The sequence below is a fragment of the Lontra canadensis genome, unplaced genomic scaffold (assembly GCF_010015895.1).
Source record: "Lontra canadensis isolate GAN:19392208 unplaced genomic scaffold, GSC_riverotter_1.0 scaffold2, whole genome shotgun sequence".
NCBI lineage: Eukaryota > Metazoa > Chordata > Mammalia > Carnivora > Mustelidae > Lontra > Lontra canadensis.
In genome coordinates, this window is record NW_022630996.1 from 42,061,223 (window position 1) to 42,083,609 (window position 22,387).

Consider the following 22,387-nt stretch of genomic DNA (forward strand, 5'->3'; position numbering starts at 1 on the left):
TGGTTCCATCACCAAGTAGGAGTTCCAGCTTCGGCAGAGTCCTCCAGGGTTCAGGAATCTTCCAGTCATGCCAGCATCTTCAGACCTTCACCTCTCACCTCCTGCCACCCGTCTCCTCCTGGTCTGCTACCCCTCTGTCATCCAAGATAACTCTTACTTCCTACTTCATCAAAACAGTAAGACCACCAGACTTACACTCTTCATCGTGGTTCTCTGTCCCCTTGAACTCTACCCATATATTTACTCCCTTCCCACAGAAAAGGATCACCCTCTCCCGTCTTCACCATCTTATTTCTCCTACTTCCTTCGAGACATTGGTTCAACGGCCCCTCGCCCTTACTAACTCCGACTGCTTCCTTCCCCAACAAACAAGCTCAGCTTCCTCTCATCCCAGTGTAGAAGGGCAACCCTGGTTAATCCATTCAACCTATTAAGGACCAGGCCCTGCCACAGACATCAGGGATGGGGCACGGAACTAGACACCAGGTCCCCGGTTTCACTGACATCATAGTGGGAAGAGACAGGAAACACACACGTAAACAAATAAATGGACAAGGTAATGAGCAAGCATAATGAAGAAAACAACAGGATGATGTAATCGAGAGTGACGACAGGTACTTGGTGGGGACTACTTCATGTTCGGGTGATCAGGGAAGGCATCTCTGAGCAAGTGACACTTGAACTGGAACCTGAAAGGCAAGAGAAAGCCAGGGAAAAGGCAGTCTTGGGAAAGTGCACTCCATGGTGAGGCTCACGATGGGGGAATGGGTCTTTTTCTCCCTTCCTCTGCACTGACACCCCCAGGGCTGGCCTTGAGGTACACAGTGGATAGTATGTTCCTGGCAGGGGAACGAGTAGTTCTCTGGTGAGACACCGCACATGGCTTCTCAGCAGAAGCCACAGACTCACTGTCCCCTTCCACTTTGAATCAGGACAATTCCCCTAAAAGGGCCGCTGGCAGCCCTCTTCTCTTCCACTCTGCGCTCATTCTGTTTTGGCTACCGCTCTCATATTATATGCAAAGAAGTCCAGAGTCAGAACTGTCTTTGAGGACAGCCTGGTCACCTCCTAGGCAACGTTTCCATCCAGACCTCCTGTCGGCAGCTCTCACTTACTGTGTCCAATCCAGGCCGGCTGTAACGTGACACCTTTTCCCTGTGCACGTCTGAGGCCTTACCAATTCCCCCACCTCGTGTGTTGCCCATTTTAATAATTAATCGTGTCAATATCCACACAGTGCCTCAGATAGAAATCCCAGAAACTGTCTTTGATTCCTTCCTTTCCCTTACTTTCCAAATCCAATTGGTCAGGAAGGCCCACCAAGCCTCTCTCTGAATGTCTCCTGAGTCCACTCCCTTCTGTGGGCCTCCACTGGCACTGGACTAGTTCAGGATCTTGTCATTTCTCTCCTGAACTCGAGCTGGAATAACGTAGATTCCCAGGGCCCAACACACTTAGTAGACTTTTGAATAAACAAAAGAGAAGGAACATGCATGAATGAACAAATTGACTGAGTGAACCAATGAGTGAGAAAATCACTGAATAAATAAAAGAATAAATGCATGTATAGATGCGACCAAGCAAGTACAGGGCATCAGGAGATGAACAGAGAATTGGGGGCGGTGGGGTGGGGCGAGGCGGGGCTGGGTGGGGTGAGGCGGGGCGGGGACTAACTCTCCTTATGTGTCTTCCAGTCCTCAAGTCCTAAACCAGGCACTTCAAACACAGTTCACACGTGACTCACCCGGCAACTATATATATATTGTGCTTCTGATGGGGAAAACGACATTCGAAGGAGTTAAATAACCATCTAAGGTCACCCAACTCATATATGGCAGGGTTCAGATTCAAACCTAGGTCTGTAGGCCCCAAATCCCATCATGGTTAATGGTCACAGAATAGGCTGGACCTCTAAAGATGATCATAATAATAGCCAACACACAGAGTGCTTCTGACAGAGTCACCATTCTAAGAACTTTGCATATATCCTCAAAGAAATCCTATGAGGGGCACCTGGGCGGCTTAGTCAATTAAGCATCTGTCTTCAGCTCCGATCATGATTCTGCAGTCCCGAGATCAAGCCCTGGGTCGCCCGGGGCTCCCTGCTCATCAGGGAGCTTGCTTCTCCCTCTCCCTCTGCCCCTCCCCTCGCTCCTGCTCTCTCTCTCTAATAAATAAATTAAATTTTCAAAAAAAAAAAAATCCTATGAGGTAAGTAAGCAAGAATGTGATCCCCTCTTTACAGTTAAGAAAACAGGGATACCAAGAAATTCACAAGTAATTTGTCAAAGGTCATAAAGCTATGAAGTGACAGGATTGCGATCTGAACCCAGACAGTGTGGCTCCAGCGTCTGTGTGGGTCGTCCCTTCAACCTTCTGTCCCACCGCCTTCATGCTGGAGGTTAAGATGGCAGAGGGTGGTTCCAAGCGGAGGGAACGTGTGATTATGGGCCGCAAGGCCCAAAGGTGGGAACAGGAAGTGGTTCACTGTGGCTGGGACCGAAGTGGTGGTAGACAGTAAGGCCCCAGAGGAAAGATGGGGTCAGACACGCAGCTTCCTGTTACCTGGTCCAGGGCCACCGGCCGCCTTGTTTGATCTGTAAAGTGCGTCCCTCTTTCACAAGGCAGTGAACAGTTAGAGGCATATGTTCATTCTGTTTTCTTAACCAGCATATTTAGTTCTCCTAAATCTGAAAGTGGAAAAGCTAAAAGGCACAGAAATAGTTAATGTGTTCAAGGTCTTACCATGAACTTGCTGGTACAACCTGCCATACTGTCCATGGAGTTAAGTGTCGGCACCCCAACCTACTGGCACTTATCTTCAATGCAGTATTAGTTTGAAAAGATTACACATATTCTTAAAATCTCTCTTTTTTTTTTTTAAGAGAGAGAGAGAGCATGTGTGGGAAGGGGCAGAGGCAGAGGGAGAGAGAGAATCTTAAGCAGGCTCCATGTTCAGCACGGGGACACGGGGCTCAGTGTCATGACCCTGAGATCCTGATCTGAGCCGAAATGAAGAGTAGGACGTTGAACTGACTGAGCCACCCACAAATCTCAAGTTTTTTTTCACAGTACATCAAATGTGAGCCAATAAATTGCCATCTTTACGCCTCCGAACTGTGAAGTTACACACAAATCAGTGAGATCTAAATTTTTCTTAGGAAAACTTTTGTAGAAACAAATTAAAAGGCAGATCCCAAAACAAACCTTTCGCTCTAACATGGCTTCAGAAAGAAAAGGAGAACAGGACTGGCAAGCCATCTAAAGAAGCCCTTAGGTCATTCTGGGTCAGATTCTTATTCTCATCAATCATTGGAAAAGATCATCTGGGGGAATCTGTAAGGGCTACTCTAGTTCCTTTCTTCATGGGAATCTAAACAATCTCACTTCAGTCTCAAGGCCTCCCAAATTGTAGGAGACCAACACAGTCATTCCTCATGGTCAAGGGGAGGGACCTCAGGACTAAGTGAAAGATCCTAAAGAAATGTTCTCTTCCCTCTGAAAGTAAGTATTCAAAAGGGCTTGTTTGGCTCCATGGGAAAGGGACAGCATCAGATCACCCAGTGCCCTCTGCCATGGGGGTGCCAAGCAGGGAGAAGATGGGAGATAAAGCAGAGGCAGAGTGACGTGAGCAATGCGTCAGACAGAAATAACCCCTGCCCTAAGCCTTGTCAGAGCCCCATGTTAAAACCTGGTAAATTACAAGAAAACAAAGTGGCTTGTTCAGCCCCTTAACATAAGCTGTGGCTGAACACAGAGAGGTAGAGGACAGCAAAGTCACTAGGGTGTCCAGTGGTCAGCTGGCCTTGCTCACTCCCAGTATGTGGTTCGTGTCCTGCTCCAGCATAACCTGGGCCAGCTGTCACTATTGGATCCGTGACCTCATGGGACTCAGGTCCACCTAGAAAGGAGCCTTGGCCTGGGGAGTCTGGCTAGGAAAGAACTCAGGGGCAAGGCCTCACAAAACTGACCAAATTAAAGCCAGAAAGAGGGTAGTACAAGAGCTGGACTCTTCATCAACGCAATCAATACATCATGAATAATAAATCATGTTTCTGATTCATTCTGGTTCATTCTTTCTACTACATATGGCTTATTTCTGTTTCGGTTCCTTTTTTTTTTAATTAAACAATTTTTTCTAAATATTTTATTTATAAGTAGTCTCTACACCCAGTGTGTGGCTTGAACTCACAACCCCGAGATCAAGAGTCTCATGCTCCACCGTCTGAGCCAGAGGGGCGCCCCCCCCACCTGCCCCGCCTTGCTGTTTTGATTCTTTTTTCTGCTATTTTAATCTGCTTTCTAAGTCCCTTCCGTGAATATCTGTTTTCTCAAAACACTTGAAGCAGAATCACATGGTGTTCACAGGCTATTTTCTTAACACTCAGCTACGAAACTGAAAGCAACTGGAAATAAAGGAAACTATATTCACAACAAAAAATAGTTACTAAATCTCGGCACTTCTTCACAAGTCACTGTCACAAGGAAAATCCCCAGGGTTTCAGAGCAAAATCTTTTTGTCTTTTTTTAAGTAGGCGCGACGCCCAACGTGGGGCCCAAACTCACAACCCCGAGGTCAAGAGTCACATGCTCCACCAACTGGGCAAGCCAAGCACCCCAGAAATTTTTTAAAGATTTTAAGTAATCTCTACCCCCAATGTGGGGTTTGAACTCACAACCCCAACATCAGGAGACATGCTTGATCAACTGAGCAAGCCAGGTGACCCTAGGCAAAATCTTTTAAGCAAGCCCTAGCACATCCCATGTTATAATCACTCATAATATCAAAATGTGAAACAGTAGAAGGACTGAGTCCTTCACAAGAATGGACTATATTTGGGGTGCCTGGCTGGCTCAATCAGTAGAGCTTTATCCAACTCTTGATCCCAAGGTTATAAGTTCAAGCCTCACGTTAGGTATGAAGCCTTCTTTTAAAAAAAAGGGGGGGTGGGTGCTTGGGTGGCTCAGTGGGTTAAAGCCTCTATCTTCAGCTCAGGTCATGATCCCAGGGTCCTGGGATCGAGGCCCGCATCGGGTTCTCTGCTCATCAGGGAGTCTGCTTCCTCCTCTCTCTCTCTCTCTGCCTGCTTCCTCCTCTCTCTCTGCCTGCTTCTCTGCCTATTTGTGATCTCCGTCTGTCAAATAAATAAATAAAATCTTAAAAAAAAAAAACTTACAGCCTTATTTAAAAAAAAAAAGATAGTATTTGAGAAAGGACTGTATTTTTGAAAACACATCCACAGTAAGCATTTTAGTCCAATAAGACAAAAAAGGAGTTAACTTTTAAAAAGAAAACTACATTTGCTATCTGTCGAAAAATTAGGTTTTTAAAGGGCTTTGGGTCTCATTATCAGTCTGATGACAGCTCCAACTTTGCAATGTTTTTCATTTTTTATACTGCAGGTGAACACTGAGCTCTGAGAGGAGAGGGGAGGTGGAGACACTCCAGGCAGGCGGTTTTGTTACACAAATGCTCAGGAAAGATGGGGGGTGGGGGACCTTAGCCACACGGCCTTGGCAAAGCCCCAAATTCATGAAAGCACTACACAATCTAACCCTTTTTTAACATGCAATCTTTATAGGTATAGAATTCCTTCTGAATATTCTTTTCAGAGCATCATGGATATAGCAGGTCTCCCCGACCTGGCAGAACAATCCTGGAGAACCCAGCCACACAACCTCTTAGCCAAGAAAAGTACCGCAGGTAAGTGAAACAATAGCCTCGCGGAGGAAAGACATCAGTTTACAGTTTACAGGTTCTAACGCAATCATGTATCTTCTAGAAGAACCAGTCTAGAGAGCTGCTGTCTAATACGATACTCATCAGTAACAATCCCACACTGCATACTTAAAACTTGTTAAGGGGAGCTCAGGTGGCTCAGTCGGTTAAGTGTCCGACTCTTGATCTCAGCTCAGGTCTTGAGCTCAGGGTTATGAGTTCAAGTCCTGTGTTGGGCTCCATGCTGGCTGTGGAGCCTACTTTAAAAAAAGGGGGGGGGGGATTGTTAAGACGGTAGATTTCATATTAAGTATTCTTACTACAACAACAAAAAAAATTTTTTTAAATGATCAGATATCTGCTAAGTGGTTTCCTAGTTAGCCACACAGGAAGGACTGAGAAAGAGAAACTGCAGGATTCCCAAATTGTTGCACACAAAGATGTCCCTTCATGCCTCTTCTGTGAACGCGCGCGCACACACACACACACGCACGCCCATGTACACTCACACACAACTAGCGTCTTCCCCTTTTTGCCAGTTAAGTTCGACATCTTGATTCCCATGCGGGCTTCATGGATCTTCTTCACATAAACACTTGGCCCTTCCCAAGAGGCAGCACCGTGTAAAAAAGAAAAAAAAGGTTCTGTTTCCCAAGTCGGCTACCACCTGCAGAAGGAATTGCTCCAAGCTCTTAAGGCCCTGCACGAGCCTATGTGTATACTCCACTTTGAACGAAGTAGCCCAGAGACAGCTCTACGTACGACCATTAGCATCTTGAGTCTCCTCAGAAGATCACTGTAAGCGGCTCAAACTGCTTTATCATGACGGTCCTAAATCTCTAGCTATTCCTCCTGGCAACTATAATAAAGTCAACAGGGGCCAAAGCTTCCATCATTTGCTTCAAAAGCCCAGTTCCTGCCTCCTTTCCTGCACACAGGACTGGGAAGGAGGGAGCCCACCTGCGCGCTCACCGTTCCTCCTGGCCTGGTTCTGAGAAGGCAGTGACGGGAAACGCCAGGCGCCTGTCCAAACACGACCCAGACACGAGCTGAAAGCCCTGGCGGAGGAAAAGAGAACCTCCACTGTGGGATGGAGGGAAAGGAGGAGCAAAGCGCTCACAGATGTGTCCCTACCCCCACCCAGAAACCCAGGAGACCTGGAGCCCAGACCACCGCTTTACCAGAAGGCCTCTGTCCGGCTAACCTGAACGCCACCGTGTACAATGACGACTTGGTCCTGTCACGGACATCGCCCTGTACCCATAAGCTGTCAGCACATATACTACTGTCTCTTGTTTGTGACCTGTCTCCACAAGAGCAGGGCGGGCATTGTGCCTGCTTTTTCACTAGTTTATACCAACCACTGCATAGGGATACAAGAACTATGAAACGGATGAGTGAACCAATAAATGAATGAGTGATATCCTAGTCACACAATCCTCTGAGGTGGGGAAAGTGCTATGGTTTCTGTTTCTCAGAGAAGAGAGACCTAATAGAGGTGATGACTTGTCCAAGGACGAGCAGGCCTGGGCATTTCCTCACATGATCATAAAAAATCCACTCGTTAGCACCCACCTGTCCCTTTGCAAAAGTCCACTTATCAGAGAAGGTAGCAGAGAAGAGGCCTTGAAAGTCGGACACTCTAGCATCGAAATTTTTAGGGGGCAAACAAAACAAAAGTGAGAGGAGAGGCAGAAGGAGGAGAGGAGTTAAGAGCACAGAGTTCTCAGGGGAGGGGAAGGAAGGACACGCTGGGGACCCCCTATTTCAGGGACAGCTCCCTGGGAGGCCCTGGGTATCCCAGAGTCAGCGAGAGGAATCGGAGCTGAGGAAAAGGATTTCCAAAAAAGCAGGGACCAGGCAGCTGGTCTGGAAAATTCAGATTCCCATTTCTACTTACAACGCTCCTCCTCAGGATCATTCTCTCCACGAACTCCGAAAGTTCTGGTGGCTCATCTGCTCAAGAACCAGCTCTACATGTTGAGAGGACACAGACCCCAAAAGGCCAAAAGGAACTGGACTTCTGAAAGACAGCAGGGGTAGGCCCAGGCTCACCCCTGGGCTCAGTCATTAGCCTGTAGGGACCTGTTGAAGCCACAGAGGTCGGGTTTCTGCTCCTCGACCTACGGGGACACAGAAGAGGCTGAGAGCTGGCTTTGAAAAAGTAGGTGACTGTGAGGATCCATACAAGAAAGTCAACGATCAATACCAGTGTTCTCTAGAGACCCTGAACCCTGATGAGATCCTAGGTGGGGGACCCCGCACCCAAATCCTGCAGGGCGGTGGAGGGAGTGCGGAGGGGGATGAAGATGCTCATCTTGGTTAGAAGTCATGCTGCTCATTGTGAGGGGACAGAAAAGACAAGGAAGTGGGAAGACGACTCTGGAGTTAGGGCTCAGAAACCAAACCCGCCTCCCCACCTAAAGAAATGTGATCATTGCTCTACTCAAGTCATCCTACCTGCTGAATCCTCTGGGGCACTAGGTGGAGGCTCTTCAGTCCAGGTCTTCAGGTCACCATCATCTGGCTCTGTACTCCTAAACAGCCTTATTTTCTGCTCCTTCTCCCCGTCAGTGCTCCCACCATTCAACTGAGAGCTGTGAGCTTGCTGTTCTCAGATGCTCCACCATTACTGTCTGCCTCTGCCTTACCCATCCATTAGGGCAAAATAGCAATAGCCAAAACTTCCACGCCCTTGGGATGGCCAGGAACTACCCCAAGCACTTGATACACATTACATTATTGACTCTGCACAACAGCCCTTTGAAGATCCATTATTAGCATCCCCACTTTACAGATTAGAACTGAGGCACAGAGAGATTGGCTTTCTCCAGGCCTCATACTAGGAAGAGGGAGAGACAAGATTCAAGCCCACAGTCAGTACCAGAGTCCTTCTTCTCAACCAGCAAGCTGCACTGCTTCTCACGGCACAAACCCAGCCAGCGTCTCCTCCCGAAGCCTTTCCCGACCCCTTTGTGGACAGCTCCTTGCAATCTTCCTGCCACTTTCCACATTGGCTTGGCATGACTATTGATTAGATTCTTGTCATCACTTCCCTCCTAAATTAGAAAGCCCACGAGAGCAAGGCTTCAGGGTTCTTTCTCCATTATCTCTCTGATCATTTCCTAGAACTGTTGTAACAAATTGTCATCAGTTTTGTGGCTTAAAACAACACAGATTTATTACCGTATGGCTCTGTAGGTCAGAAATCCAACACCAATCTCTCTTGACTAAAATCAAGGCATCTGCAAGGCTGTGGGGGCTCTAAAGGAGAGATTGCTCCCTTGCCTTTTCCAGCTTCTAGAGGCTGCTGGCATTCCTGGCTCCCAGCCCCTTTCTTCATCTTCCAAGCCAGCCACATATCATATCTCTGACTCTTCTTTTGTGGGCACATCTCCCTCTGACCACAGCCAGGAATGGTTCTCTGCTTTTAAGGACCCATGAGATTAGACTGGGCCCCCCTAGAAAACCTAGGATAATCACATCTCAAGACCCTTAACTTAATCACATCCATCCTTGAATGCAAGGAAATATTCACAGGTTCTGGGGATTTGAACATGGACATCTTTGAGGCCATTACTCTACCACAATCTTTGTAGGCATATCTTGAACACAGTGTTCCCCTGACCAATATGAAAATGAATCCCCATCAGACTTCAGCTACACCAGCTCTGAATGCTTGATTATATGGTCCTTCCACTGGTCTCTGATTGTAGTGTGCCCCAAATGGCCAAGAGCTCTTTTAAAGAATGTCTCCCCTTTTCATAGCCCCAAACTGTGATAGCAGTGGACACCTTAAGTCATTTAATAATCTGGGTATCAAACACAGCATTAATGAGTCTATAGGTAGGCTCAATCCCTATCTCAAATACTGTTTTATTGTCCATTTTTGGTTTCATATTTAATATTAATTCTTAAAATATAACACTTCACAACAAAAAAATACAAAAAGGTATAGAATAATAAAAACTCTCCCTCTTTCTCCTACCTCTTAGTCATTTCTTAGAATCTTTCCAGAATCTTAGAATCCTTCTAAGATCTAAGGATCTTAGAATCCTTCCTTCTGTGCATATGCAAGCACATACATATATTTATTTTCCCCCCTTCCTTTCCTGTAAATGGAAGACTCACATATGCCCTTTCTACACCTCACTCTTTACTTAACAATGTAGACTGCTCCCCAGCTGTCCACAGAGCATCCCTGTTCTCTTTCTGTGGCTGTGTACGACTCCCTTGTGTAAATGTATTATAATTCATGTTTGCCAGCTCACACTGATAGACACTCTTACTGTTATAAACACAGTGAATACCGTGAATTTCTCTGAAGGGCAAATTTCTTAAAGTGAATTTCTGAATCAAGCCAGACCATGTGAATTATTAACTCTGACAAGGTGACCCTTGTAGGAAACTAAGACACCATCACCAAGTGCGTATGTATGAGCTCTGTTTTCCCGTAGACGCCCTAACATGGATGGTTTTCAAAATGTTTTTATCTTTGTCAGTCCCAGATAGGTGAAATGTGGTAATATTTCAGTGCAATCTAATCAGATCTTTAAAAACTACATGTGATGTCAGCATTTTTAATGCGTTAGGAGCCACGAAATTATTTCCTATGGATTGTTTGTTCATATCCTTTGACCATTTTCCTAGAGTAAGTGTATTCTTTTCCTTACTGACTTATAGGAATTTTGTATATTAGGAAAATTAATCCTTAATATATAACATGAAATGCAAATATATTTTTCTGATTTGTAAACTGTCTTTTACTTTACTCACAGGGGTTCTGTTATGCCAACTGTTTTTAGGTCATGAATTTTATCGATCATTTCCTTACGGCTTCTAAGTTTTGACCCATACTTAGAAAGCCCATTCCTACTGCAAAGTTATAAAAATATTCTCCTCTGGATTATTCCAGAAGCCAAACATCCATAAGCAGTGACAAGTTATCTCCTATGGTCATGAATTACATCGTAGCCGTAAGTGCTATTCACCAAAATGCACACACATGGAATTTAAGTTTTTTAGAGTAACTTTTATTTTCTAACATTCTGCAGTTTAGAAAGCACCGTCCTGTGACAGTTGCCGAGGCAGGCAACTTATCTGTCTCGTTTTACAGAGGAGGATACCAATACCCAGAGAGGATAAATGACCACCGCAAGCCACGCCATGTGGTCCAGACTCAAACCGAGGGCTCCCAAATGCCAGAAACTGTGCTCACCTCTTCCCTATACTGCCTCTCTTAACAAAAGGACCACATCCACATGCGTTAAAATCTTAAAGGACGTCTCCAAAGTCATTACTAATAATTTCAAAAGAAAGCGAATAATAACTTTTTCATTCAAAAAACAGTATTTATTTAAGTGGGTCACACAGTGATCCAATTAAACAGTGACTCATCTTCAAATGCCCATGCCAATGTTCTCACCAAAGGACAGAATTCCATGTTCTAAACCGTGCCTATATAACCTCACAAATTTAACTGAAGAAGAAGAGATGTGAAAGTTCCCAAGTGGGGCGCCTGGGTGGCTCAGTCGGTTAAGTGTCTGCCTTCAGCTCAGGTCATGATTCTGGAGTCCTGGGTTCGAGCCTTGCATTGGGCTCCCTGCAGCAGGGAGACAGTCTGCTTCTCCCTCTCCTTCTGCTCCTCCCCCTGCTAATGCTCTCACACTCTCTCTCTTTCTCTCTTCCAAACAAACAAAATCTTTTAAAAAGTAATAATAAATAAATAAATGCCATCTCCTCGAAGGAGCCTCCCCTGACAACGCACGAGAGCAAACCCCCCCTCAGTAATTCTCTACCTTTTTATTTTCTCCTGAGAATTTATCACAGTCAGTATTATTCTTTCTATTAATCTATTTTGTTGTTTATTATCTGTCCTCTCAAAGGTCCCATGAGGGCAGAAACCTTGTCCAAATCATTCATGCTTTATAACCCAAACACTTAGCAGAGTGCCTGGCATATAGTCAGTGCCCAATAAATATCGAGTCAATTAAATTTGACTGAAATAGTCCCAACTAATTTTCTTCATATCTGTAACACCATCAAGTTTCGAAGCAGCCCAACCATGTGGGTGGGGAGGTGGAGCATGAGAACAAGGCCCCTGCCTCCTCTGCCAGCCCTCCTCCTCACTCCCGGGGGTCATCATTCGCCTTGGGGGAAAAGAAAGCTTTTAGCCAGCAAGAGCCCAGCAGGGAATGTCTTCAAGACCACGCATCTTCCTCTATTGTTTTCTATCTTTCCTCCTGACCTAACTCCACTGGACAGTAAAGGATGAGAATGAGGAGTAACGTTATCTAATAATCAGAATAATCAGGAATATATAATAATCACTAATAATCAAAAAGAGCAATCCAAGTAAAAACAGCAGATTGCTAACTATGTGCCAGACAGTGTGAGGGGCTTGTAACATGAATTATCTCATCTAACCCTCAAGATAGCCAAATATCATTACTTCAGTTTTACAAGTAAGGAGACAGTGCCCAAGGTCATGTGGCTGGTAAGTGAAGGAGCCAGGATCCGAACACAGACAACCAGCTCTGCATCACTCACCACACAGGACCCCCTACACCCATCATGGCATCCGTGCTGCATCCTTAGAAATAAATGTTTAAAAGACAGCAACCAATAAATTGAGTTATTAATGTCTTGAATTCTTTAGGGGGGTGAAGTGGGGGCAGAGTTCTGTCTGTATATGAACCTGAGAGAGCCAGCAGCCAAACATCTAGACATGTCTTTCCCATCCTCAGGAGTAATACTGAGAGAAGGGTAGGACATTCCCATGAGAGAACTTTTTAGGGTCTGTTAGGGGCTATAAAGGACCCTCTAAGAATCATAGAAGACAATGACAACTCTGTTCAATAAGTGATCACTGAGCACCTACTGTGTGATATTCTAGGTCTGGTCTTGGTCTTAAAAACAAAACAAAACAAAAAAAAAAACAAACTTTTTTTTAATGGTTACGTTACACTGTCTGAGTTCTATGACCTAAAGATCCCCAGACACAGCTATGGAACAGTTCACTTGTAATTCAAAACTCACTGCATGGGATGCAAAAAATGGGATGCACTGGTAACAAGGCTACCAGGAAAAATGGAGAGGCTCCCTGGAGAAGGTGGGGCTTAATGAGGCCTCAATGCTTGCATTAGAACAAGCACAGAAAACAGGAAAACAGGGCCAGTATCCAGGCCCCCGGGAATGGAGGAGCTGTGTTGGTAGAAGATTGCAAGGAAGTAAGTCTAGAAGGGTTCCCATGAGCATCTAGGATGGGAAAGTCCCTGCAGGATAAGAGGAATTTGAACTTCGATCCTGCTGGAAGGCAGAGACGAGTGAGTTGTCGTGCCATGATGGCAATGACTCATCTGGGGATGGGGTGGAGGAGGGATTGACAGGGAGAGAATTTATAGGCTGGGAGCTTCAACAGGCAGTAGCTGGGATGCTCCAGCCAGCAGGAGAGATCGTGGACCCAAGGTGGTGGGGCGGGGCGGGGCGGGGAGCGGGGCGTGGAAAAGCACTTTAAAGTAACAAGAAGCAGAACACATAGGGTGTTGGGGACAGTGAAACTATTCTGCAGGACACTAGAATGGTGGACACACGTCAGACCTTTGTCAAAACTCATAGAGTGGGGGCGCCTGGGTGGCTCAGTGGGTTAAAGCTTCTGCCTTCGGCTCAGGTCATGATCTCAGGGTCCTGGGATCGAGCCCCGCGTCAGGCTCTCTGCTCAGCGGGGAGCCTGCTTCCTCCTCTCTCTCTCTGCCTGCCTCTCTGCCTACTTGTAATCTCTCTCCGTCAAATAAAAAAAAAAACAAAAAAAAAAACACCTCATAGAGTGAACGGCACTACAAGTGAACCTTGATGTAAAATGTGGACCTTGGGTGATAATGGAGGAGAGAAGGCCGGCAGTATACAGGCTCTCTCTGTGCTCTACCCACATCTGCTGTGAACCTAAAACTGCTCTGAAAAGTAATAATTATTTTTTAAAAGATGTTAGTCTATTCAAAAATGTGTACATAATGATAAAAACCTGGACAAGAGCATGATGGGGAGAAGGGAGTCAAGAATGACTCAGCAGTCAGGTGACTGGAAAAAGACCAGTTACCCACAGAGAGAAGAAGTCAGAAAGAGGGCGCCTGTTTTCAGAGCTGAGCATGAAAGAGGAGGCCAGGTGTGGACGTGCTGAGACGATGGAGGACATCCACACAAAATGACCTTCAGGCATCTGACGAACAGCCGGGACTAAGAAAAAAGAACAGGGTACGGGTAGGCAAATCGGAGACAAAAGTGAGCATTATATGTTCCTCTTTCTAATGGAAAGACAAAGTCCCTTTCAGAAAGGAAAAGCGTTGCAACCTGCTGGAAATAACAAGCGTCCCACCGAGCCGGCTGTCTCTGTCACAGAGAAGTGCCGCTCGGGTTTGGTTACTTGTAAGAAGTTTGGTCACTTGTGAGAAGAGCAACATCGGGAACTGTGATCTACTGGTCAAGTTCAAATCCACCCCAAGTGACGTCAGTCCTGACAGGAAGGACTGGCCAGTAAGGTGAGGGCCAAGTAAGAGGGGAGCTTTCACCTCCATCTCCCGCTAAGAGAGTAGGAAGGCCTGGTGAACGGGAAAGCTGAGAAGCCAGCACCCAGCAGCCCGGCTAAGAGTTCCCACTCTGCCCTTGGCCAACGGCAAGCATTTAACCTTTCTGTGCCTCGGTTTCCTCAACTGTAAAAAGGGGGACACTTGCCTACTTTGTGGATCTGCGGCAAAGATCGAACGAGCAAATGTGGAGGCGTGTGCCTCGGGCTCACTGTGTCCGCCACCGTCACCGTTCACTCCCTGCCATCCTAGACTCTTCCGAGACCTCGGAGAAAAAGTGCTGAGGTCTCTTCCTCGGGATCACAGAGCACCCGCTCCTTTAAAAAAAAAAAAAAAATTGTTCTCTTGAAGTATCTGTTTTTTCAGATGGAATAATAATATTTACAGAAGCAGAAAATTTTAGATATCTCTGCTCTGAAATTCAGCCCCACGTGGGGGCAACGAGTACCCTGGCCATTGTCTGCCGCAAATCATGCCCCCGGGAATCTCCGATGCCTGACCTTGATCCAAGAAGGTGAAGATAAGCCAGACAGAAAGTCCTTTTTAAAGTGGGTGAAATAACACTAATAAGTGAAAATATCTCATGATTTAAAAATAATAAACATAAATGAGTCGTGAATGAATGGATGGATTAAGAAAGAAATAAATACACAAGGTGGGTAAAATAGCAAAGTTATTATTCCTTAAATTATTTGCCAAAGGGCTGACTGTAATTAATCCAAGGGCGTTTGACACGGGTTTGTTTACAGGCTTGGTTTAGCAAAGTTCTCAAAACAGAGGTCACAGTTGTCAAGGTTTCTCAACTGTCAGGGAAATGAGCTGACCAGAAAAAACCAGCATCCGGTCTGCACCTCCTTGTAAATCATTGCATTACTTTCCTGGCACTGGAACTTTCACGTGTGTTCCAGCAGAAGGAGGTCAGATTCTCAGGGTCTGATCTCCACAGGTGGCTGATAAAAAGGCTCTGTATCCTGTTCTGAGATACCAGGACCCAGAGCCCTGATAACATCACATCCCACATCCCCCCACCCCCACCCCAGCTCTATCTCCCCCACCCCCCAGCCAGCAGGACCCTGGGGTTGCTGCTAGGACACCTGCCTTCCCCCCTTTCTTCCCTTCTGCTCAGCTCTTCCAAATGCCACCTGACAATAAGGACAGCTGCTATGTCAGTAAGAAAAGGGAAGAAAACTATCAAGTAATCAAAAACTCTTCTTTGCGTGTATTTCTAAGTCCTAAGGAGCACATGTCCCCAATACACAAAGTGCGCTTTGAACTGTTGGGGTAAGTTTGAGGAAGGAACTGTGGAGTAGCCACAGTCATAGAGGGGAAAGCCTGGAGGTCAGACAAAAGTGAGGAGGGCGGGAGGGGCAGGGCTCAGACACAGAGGGAAGGCCCGAGAGGAGCTCCAGGGGCTGCCTTCTCCCTAACCTAGTGAAGTCTCCTGAATGAGCAAGGCACATGGGGGTGCGGATCAGGGCCCACACCAGTGTAAATCAGAGAGCACCGGGGAGCCCTCTCCCACTTGCACCCTAGGGAATTAGCAGAACATCTGGGAGGACTTCGGAATTCCCCAGGCCATGGGCTTGTGGGTTCTCACCAAGGTTTATTAGTTCTCTAAGGAACAGGAGGCCCCCAGATGCCACCTAGCTTAAAAGAGAACGTGCCTTCCTTCCCCAAAACTAACTGAACAGTCTGATTTTCCTACTTAACAAGGAAACACCACAGGAACGGATCCCAAAGCAGAGCATGAAGGGACATCCACCCCTATTTCACTTGCACTCCATGGGTCTCACGTGGCACCCAGGTTCTCTCCGTGAGAGGTGGCAAACTGGGACAGAACCAAACAAGTAGTTGTGGACAAGGAGAGACAGGATCAGAAGCTGATTAAGGGGGTGCTGGGGCAGAAAGCGGAGCACAGACAGATGGGAAAATCAGCCAAGACCTTGAGAGGACTCAGGGATGGGGGAGAAATGGCTCTAGGTGCCAGCCTGGAAAAACAGGCGGATGGCAGTAAAAATTTCTTCAGGTGGGCAAGGGAGGAAGACAGCTTGGTTGAGCGTGGGGAGCAGAGGAGGAAGGACCAAAAAGTTAAAGAAACTCCAGTTTCTGAGGCCACAATCTACACAGACACCTCCGTGGTCCTGTACCATATTTTGCGTTCACAAGGCTTGTTCTTTTCCTTAAGGAGGGCCCCCAAACTGCCCAAGTGTTCGGCCCTACAAAACCAGGGAGGGGATGATCAGTAGTGTTGGGCAGGTTAATTAAAAGGTCTGCGACACATCCAAGGACTCAGATTCAATGTGAACTGCGTAATCTGGACCTCGCAAGAAAGCCAGACCTGAGCATCCAGGAACTAGTAGTTTAAAGTCACAGAAATGAATAAAACCAGGTGGTCCAGTGTTTTCATTGCCTCTGGATCACGTGGGAATCAAGATACAGATTCCCAGGTCTCATTTCAGACCTACTGAATTACACTCTTTGGAAGTAAGGCCCAGAAATATGCTTTAACAAGTTTCCCCAGATAATTCTTATGCACAAAAACATCTGAAAACCGCAGATCTCAGGAGAAAATGTGGAGAAAGAAGACGACCCGGGATGAGCCGAGGAGCTGCCACCTGGAGGGCTCAGTGGGGCCGTGGAAGAACATGCAAAGCAACAGATCACTTATCTGGTCATTAATAAAGTTAAACATTTTTTTTAAGATTTTATTTATTTATTTGACAGGCAGAGATCACAAGTAGGCAGAGAGGCAGGCAGAGAGAGAGGGAAGCAGGCTCCCCGCTGAGCAGAGAGCCTGTTGCGGGGCTTGATCCCAGGACCCTGCCGAAGGCAGAGGCTTTAACCCACTGAGCCACCCAGGTGCCCCAAACATTTTTATATACATATGTGAATTACCTATTAAAGCCTTTGCCCATGTTTCTATTGGATTATTCTTTTTTCTACTGATTTCTAAGACTCCATGTCTGTTATATATTTTGCAACTATTTGCTTTATTGATTTCTCATCTGCCTTTCAACTTTGTTTCTGACATCTTTTTTTCTTACAGAAGTGTAATGTTTCATAAAGTTAAATCAATAATTTCCTTTATGGTTTCTGAGTTTTATTAAAGTTGTCAAACTCTGATAAATAAATAACTCCAAAGTTATTTTTAAAAACCATCTCATCTATGTATATATTTTAATGCCTGTAATTTGGTTTTGACATTTAATCTTTACTCTAAATGGAATGTGTTTTTATGAATGGTGCGGGGCAACCGTCTGAACAAACTTTATTGAAGTCGATTCTGTCATACTTTCAATCCCTGTCTTCACAACAGAACTATTTCTGGACTCCCCACTCCTCATCCTACAGGATATATTTTGAAATCTGGCTGAACAGTACATTTCAAAATGTATTGTGTATCAGTACAAAGCTACTTTTCCAGGTAAGCTTTATCAGTTTGTAAAAATTAAATCAAGTCACGGAGCTGGCTTAAACTCATAAAGATCTCACGACCTTGGGGCACCTGGGTGGCTCAGTTGTTAAGCGTCTGCCTTGAGCTTCGGTCATCCCAGGGTCCTGGGATTGAGCCCCGTGTCCAGCTCCCTGCTCAGCAGGAAGCCTGCTTCTCCCTCTCCCACTCCCCCTGCTTATGTTCCCTCTCTCGCTTTATCTCTCTCTCTCTTTCGCTCACTGTCAAATAAATAAATAAAATCTTAAAAAAAAAGAAATCTTATGACATTTTAGTCTTGCTTAGTCATTGGAGCATCAGCCTTTGGCCAGAAGGTGGCCCTACTTCCTAGTGACTCACACTCACACACTACACAGAAATCTCAGACTTCATGGAATTTTGAATTTATAAACCTCTCAGCAAAAATATTCTAACACTACATTTCCTGCCAAGAGGCCCACATGGCCTCTTTGTGACTCAACCAATGCAGGTTCTGAATCTTTCCCTATCTTCTCCCCCATTTTTAGGCTCCCAGCTCATACCTTTCAGAGTTGCCGATGCCCGCTGTGAATCGTAGTAAAGCGGTTCAATTAATAACGTGACATGCCAAAGGATGCTATATTTTAAGAGGCACTTCCTGGAAGCTTTGCTGGCCTCACTACGCTGGGGCAGCCTCGAGGGAGAGCAGGGAGTCTTTGGCATCTCATAATTTATTCACCTGGCACCACTTATTCCAAAGGGAGATATGGGAGTGTGATGGAAAGATGAAACCGGGGGACCTGAGTTATAGCTCCCTTTCTACTTTGAATGAGCTGTGTAGTTCAGATTAAGTTATTCTGCCTCTCCACTGGGCCTCCGCTGCCTCATTTGTAAAATGAGATTATTGGAAGAGAATGGGCATGTCTAACCTTGCTCTCCACCACAGGTGACCCTTTAAGAATCAGAAGTAAGCTGCAGATTCTCCCTCCCAGAATAATGCACCTTTCCCATAAGTATAAAATCAGACATTTTCAGAGGTTCACAGATCCCCTAAAGCCTATCTGTAATCCTAGGATCAAGATCACTGGGACCTACTGCAAGCTATTAAAAATAACAGAGAATACACAAATGTACACAGAATCACAAAAACTTAAGCAATTTGAATTATTTTCAGAACTAAGAGCATCTCCCTTGCAGATACTAGGAGGGGGGAGTAGTTACTTGGGGAAAAATAAATGAAAGTGCCAATGAGACTTGCCCTTGATTGATGCCTGGCTTACCCCTTTACCTACATTCACAAGGGACTAGGTGAGACCTCCCCTTCCAGAGCCAGGCTGCCCAGTTCAAATTCTGGCTCCATCATTTACTGGTTGTCTGCCCTGGGCTCTGTACCAGTTTCTTCATCTATAACAGAAACAGGAGAGTAAGGGGGTAGAAATAATACCAATGTCAAGGACTGTTAATAATACACATACAGTATTTGAAACAGGGCCTGGCCTACAGTAAGCCCTAAATAATTATCAGCTATTACATTAAGGTGGAACACATTTGCTGAGTGATTAAAATTGTGAGCTATGAAGTTTAGGGAAGTCTTAAATACCTTAATGCTTTAGTTTCTCCAGATGTAAATAGGATCTGCTCCATCAGTTTGTGGGGGGGATTAATGCGACTGTCACATAAAAACTCTCTCACAATGCCTAGCACATAGTAAGTGCTCAATAAACATCAGCTGTTGCTATGAACAATTCTGGGAGGGAAGGATTATCACTACCTTTTTTAAAAAATGTCCGAATAAAAGATAAGTTAGACAGTGTGCTCTGCTGATCGTACCTCAGATACCGAATGACTGTGTTCAAGACTTCAATCTGAGGAGTCTGAAACCAGAATTTGTAACCACAACCCTGTACTATCTCTTATCTGAACAGGGCTAAGAGAGCATAAATGCTGATTCATACCTACTACGTTACCAAGAGAAAGAAACCGGTGGTTGATAGCAGTCTAAAATTTGGGGTATTCTCCATGGAGGTGAACCCTGACTTTGGCAAAAAGCCCCTCTTTGCCACTCTTAGAAATGAAAGACTACAGTAGCTGGACCCCTGACTCAACCACTTCTAAACCTTTTGCAAGCAGTTGTTAAGCCACAGCAATGACACCGAAAGAGGAAAAAAGAAGCCATTTCCCATAATAGCTTTGCTAACAAACTGAACCCTTTAAAATGAAAGTAGCGATCCTAAGGCTGAAAAAAGCTATCAAGAGGGCTCTGAAGCCGCCTAAAAAATTGCAGTCTAGAACACAAACGTCAGTCTTTAACTAACAGGTTTTTACTTAGAAAGGAATGACAGTTTATATCTATTTTTTTGAATATCAAACTCCAGGAGGTCTTCCCCTAAGTAAAATAAGAAGTTCCCACCACAAGCCAGAGTGGCGGGGAGAGAAGTGGAGTGCCAATCAAGAGACCCCTTGGAGAGGAACAGGGACACCTGGGCAGGTCCCCACTCTTTGGACACGAATTTCCTCACCATTGAAACGGTAGGTACAGCCGGCACTGAGAATTTCTGAAACAGGCTGCCAGGAGAGACAGGATGATCAATTAAACACAAGTCGGTGCTAATCACGTTGCTTCCCATCTTCATATACTGACTTTTAAATATATTTTATTTGTGTACCTTTATCCCAAACATCCCCTGTAGCCGATCTTAAATCTACCATTGCTTAGTACAAAAGAGGCCTGAGGGATAGCCACCCCTGGAAGCGACTGCCGAAGGGGCAGGAGCCCTCACCTCATCTACCTAGTACCTCCTTTTTCGGACTGAGGTCAGTCCTCACTGGTCTCTCCCGCGTCCACCTTACCCCGCGGCCGCGCTCAGTCCCGGGGAGGACCGCGAGTCCGGCATTCCAAGCCCGCCCCCGCTTCCCGCCCCGAGGGTGAGAGTCAGAAGCCCACTGGACTGTCAGGCCTGTTTCTGCTTCCACCTGGCTGAAGGGCTCCCCTCCCCGGGCCTTAGTTTCCCCGTTCTTAAAAGGAAAGGTTTGAAGGCGATCACGTGAAAGCCTCGTTTCTGCTCTAAATTTCTAATTCCATCATTCTTACAAGTAAACGGGTCTTGCAGAAATAGACGCCCTTCCTCTCCAGCAGGACAGGCTGCCCTACGTCTCCGTGACCATCCCCCTCAATAACCCCTGAGACCTCACACAAGTATGATGCATCAGAACTGGAAAGCCGGCTGTTGCTTTCCCGAGGCACCAAACCTGCTTATCATCATCAGTCAACGTGGATTTTTCTCTCGGGCCTCTTCCCTCAATCCCGCAATCCTACGAAAACCCCTGCCTACCCTTCCCAATTTCTAAACTCAAAGCTACCCATTTCGTGGGTTCAGTAATAATAACAATAATAAAATACCCACCCAAACCCGGCCTGGTGTAGGGTGCCACAGCACTTTTTCTGGCATCCAGGATTCCCCCTCCGCCCCACCCTCTCCCTGGGGGGTCTCTTTAGCCCCGAACCCCTGGACCGGTACGCAATACCCCGCATGTCCTCCCCTGGCAAACGGGCCGACCATTTCTCCCTCCCCTGCACATCCCGGCTGCGACGGTAGCAGCTCCCCGCTCCAATCCCGAGCACCCAAGCTCTTCCCAGCCCGCAGGCAGCGGCACCTGGGGGCAGCGGGCCCTCTGGGGAGAAAAGGACGGCAGGCTCGCCCTCGGCCGCGGTCCCCACCCAGGCGGCGCGGGGAGGCCTCCCCTGTAGGGCTCCTGTCACTTACGGACGGCTCCTCCCGGCAGGGCCAAGCCGGCGGGCTGGCAGGCGGCGGAGTTTGCTGACTCAAAGGCACGGCGGCGGCGGCGGCGAGCGCCCAGGAGCGCACCCGAGCGCAGCCCCGCGCGCCCCGCGCACGTAGCGGCCCCGCGCCCGCGCTCAGCGCCCGCAGACCTCGTGGGGCCGCCGGGCCTCCCGCTTCCGCCGCCCGGGCTGTCACCGCACCGCCCAGTCGCAGGTGCGGCCCCCGCAGCCGGCGAGCCCCGCCCTCCAGCGCGAGGAAAATGAGGCGCACCCTCGGCCTGCCGAGCTGCAGCGAGCGGTGCAGCCGCCGGGGGGCGCCCCGGAGCCCCGATTCCGCTTTGCGCGTCCGCCTAATCCGGGAGGGAATACGGGCGCTTGCCAGGACGCTAGAACTGAAGGTATGCAAGGGGCATCCTCTGGAATCACCACTTAAAAGCCACCTGGAGTTTGTTAACCCCGCCCCCTTAGTGAGGGGGAGGATTCCTGAATGGGGGAGAGATGGATAGTGCGATCAGAAAGAAAGATTGAATGTTAACGGTAGAGTCTCGGTGGTGGACATATGGGGTGTTTACTGTAAAGTTCTTTAAACTTTGCCGTATATTGGAATTTTTTCATAATAAAATTTCTAGAGGAAAGAAATGAGATCTGCCAAGGGGCCAGAATCCGGAAACCTTTTCCCGAACGGCACCCTGCCCTGAGTGTGACCCACCTGTTTTCATGGAAAACCCCAAGATTCACTTAAACAGCTCCTGGATGCCTAAAGGCCAGAATAATAAAGTAGCCTTATACTTCATTTTTCAAGCACGAATTTTCCCGTTAGACAGCTGGCTGCAGATTATCGTTCAGAGCCATTCCAGGCCCACCAGAAAATGTGCCTATCTAACCTCCACACCTAGACG

The 22,387-nt window shown here is 46.8% G+C and overlaps 1 protein-coding gene across 1 annotated transcript in view; it reads right to left on the reverse strand.

Moving 5' to 3' along the window:
• The window catches only part of SNX10 (sorting nexin 10), a 66,340-nt gene extending 44,696 nt beyond the window's left edge, over positions 1–21,644 (reverse strand). The window contains exon 1 of the mRNA XM_032872877.1: positions 21,472–21,644. The gene's annotated coding sequence lies outside the window, so the exon portion shown is untranslated. The remainder of the gene's footprint in view (positions 1–21,471) is intronic.
• Between the last annotated feature and the right edge of the window lie 743 nt (positions 21,645–22,387).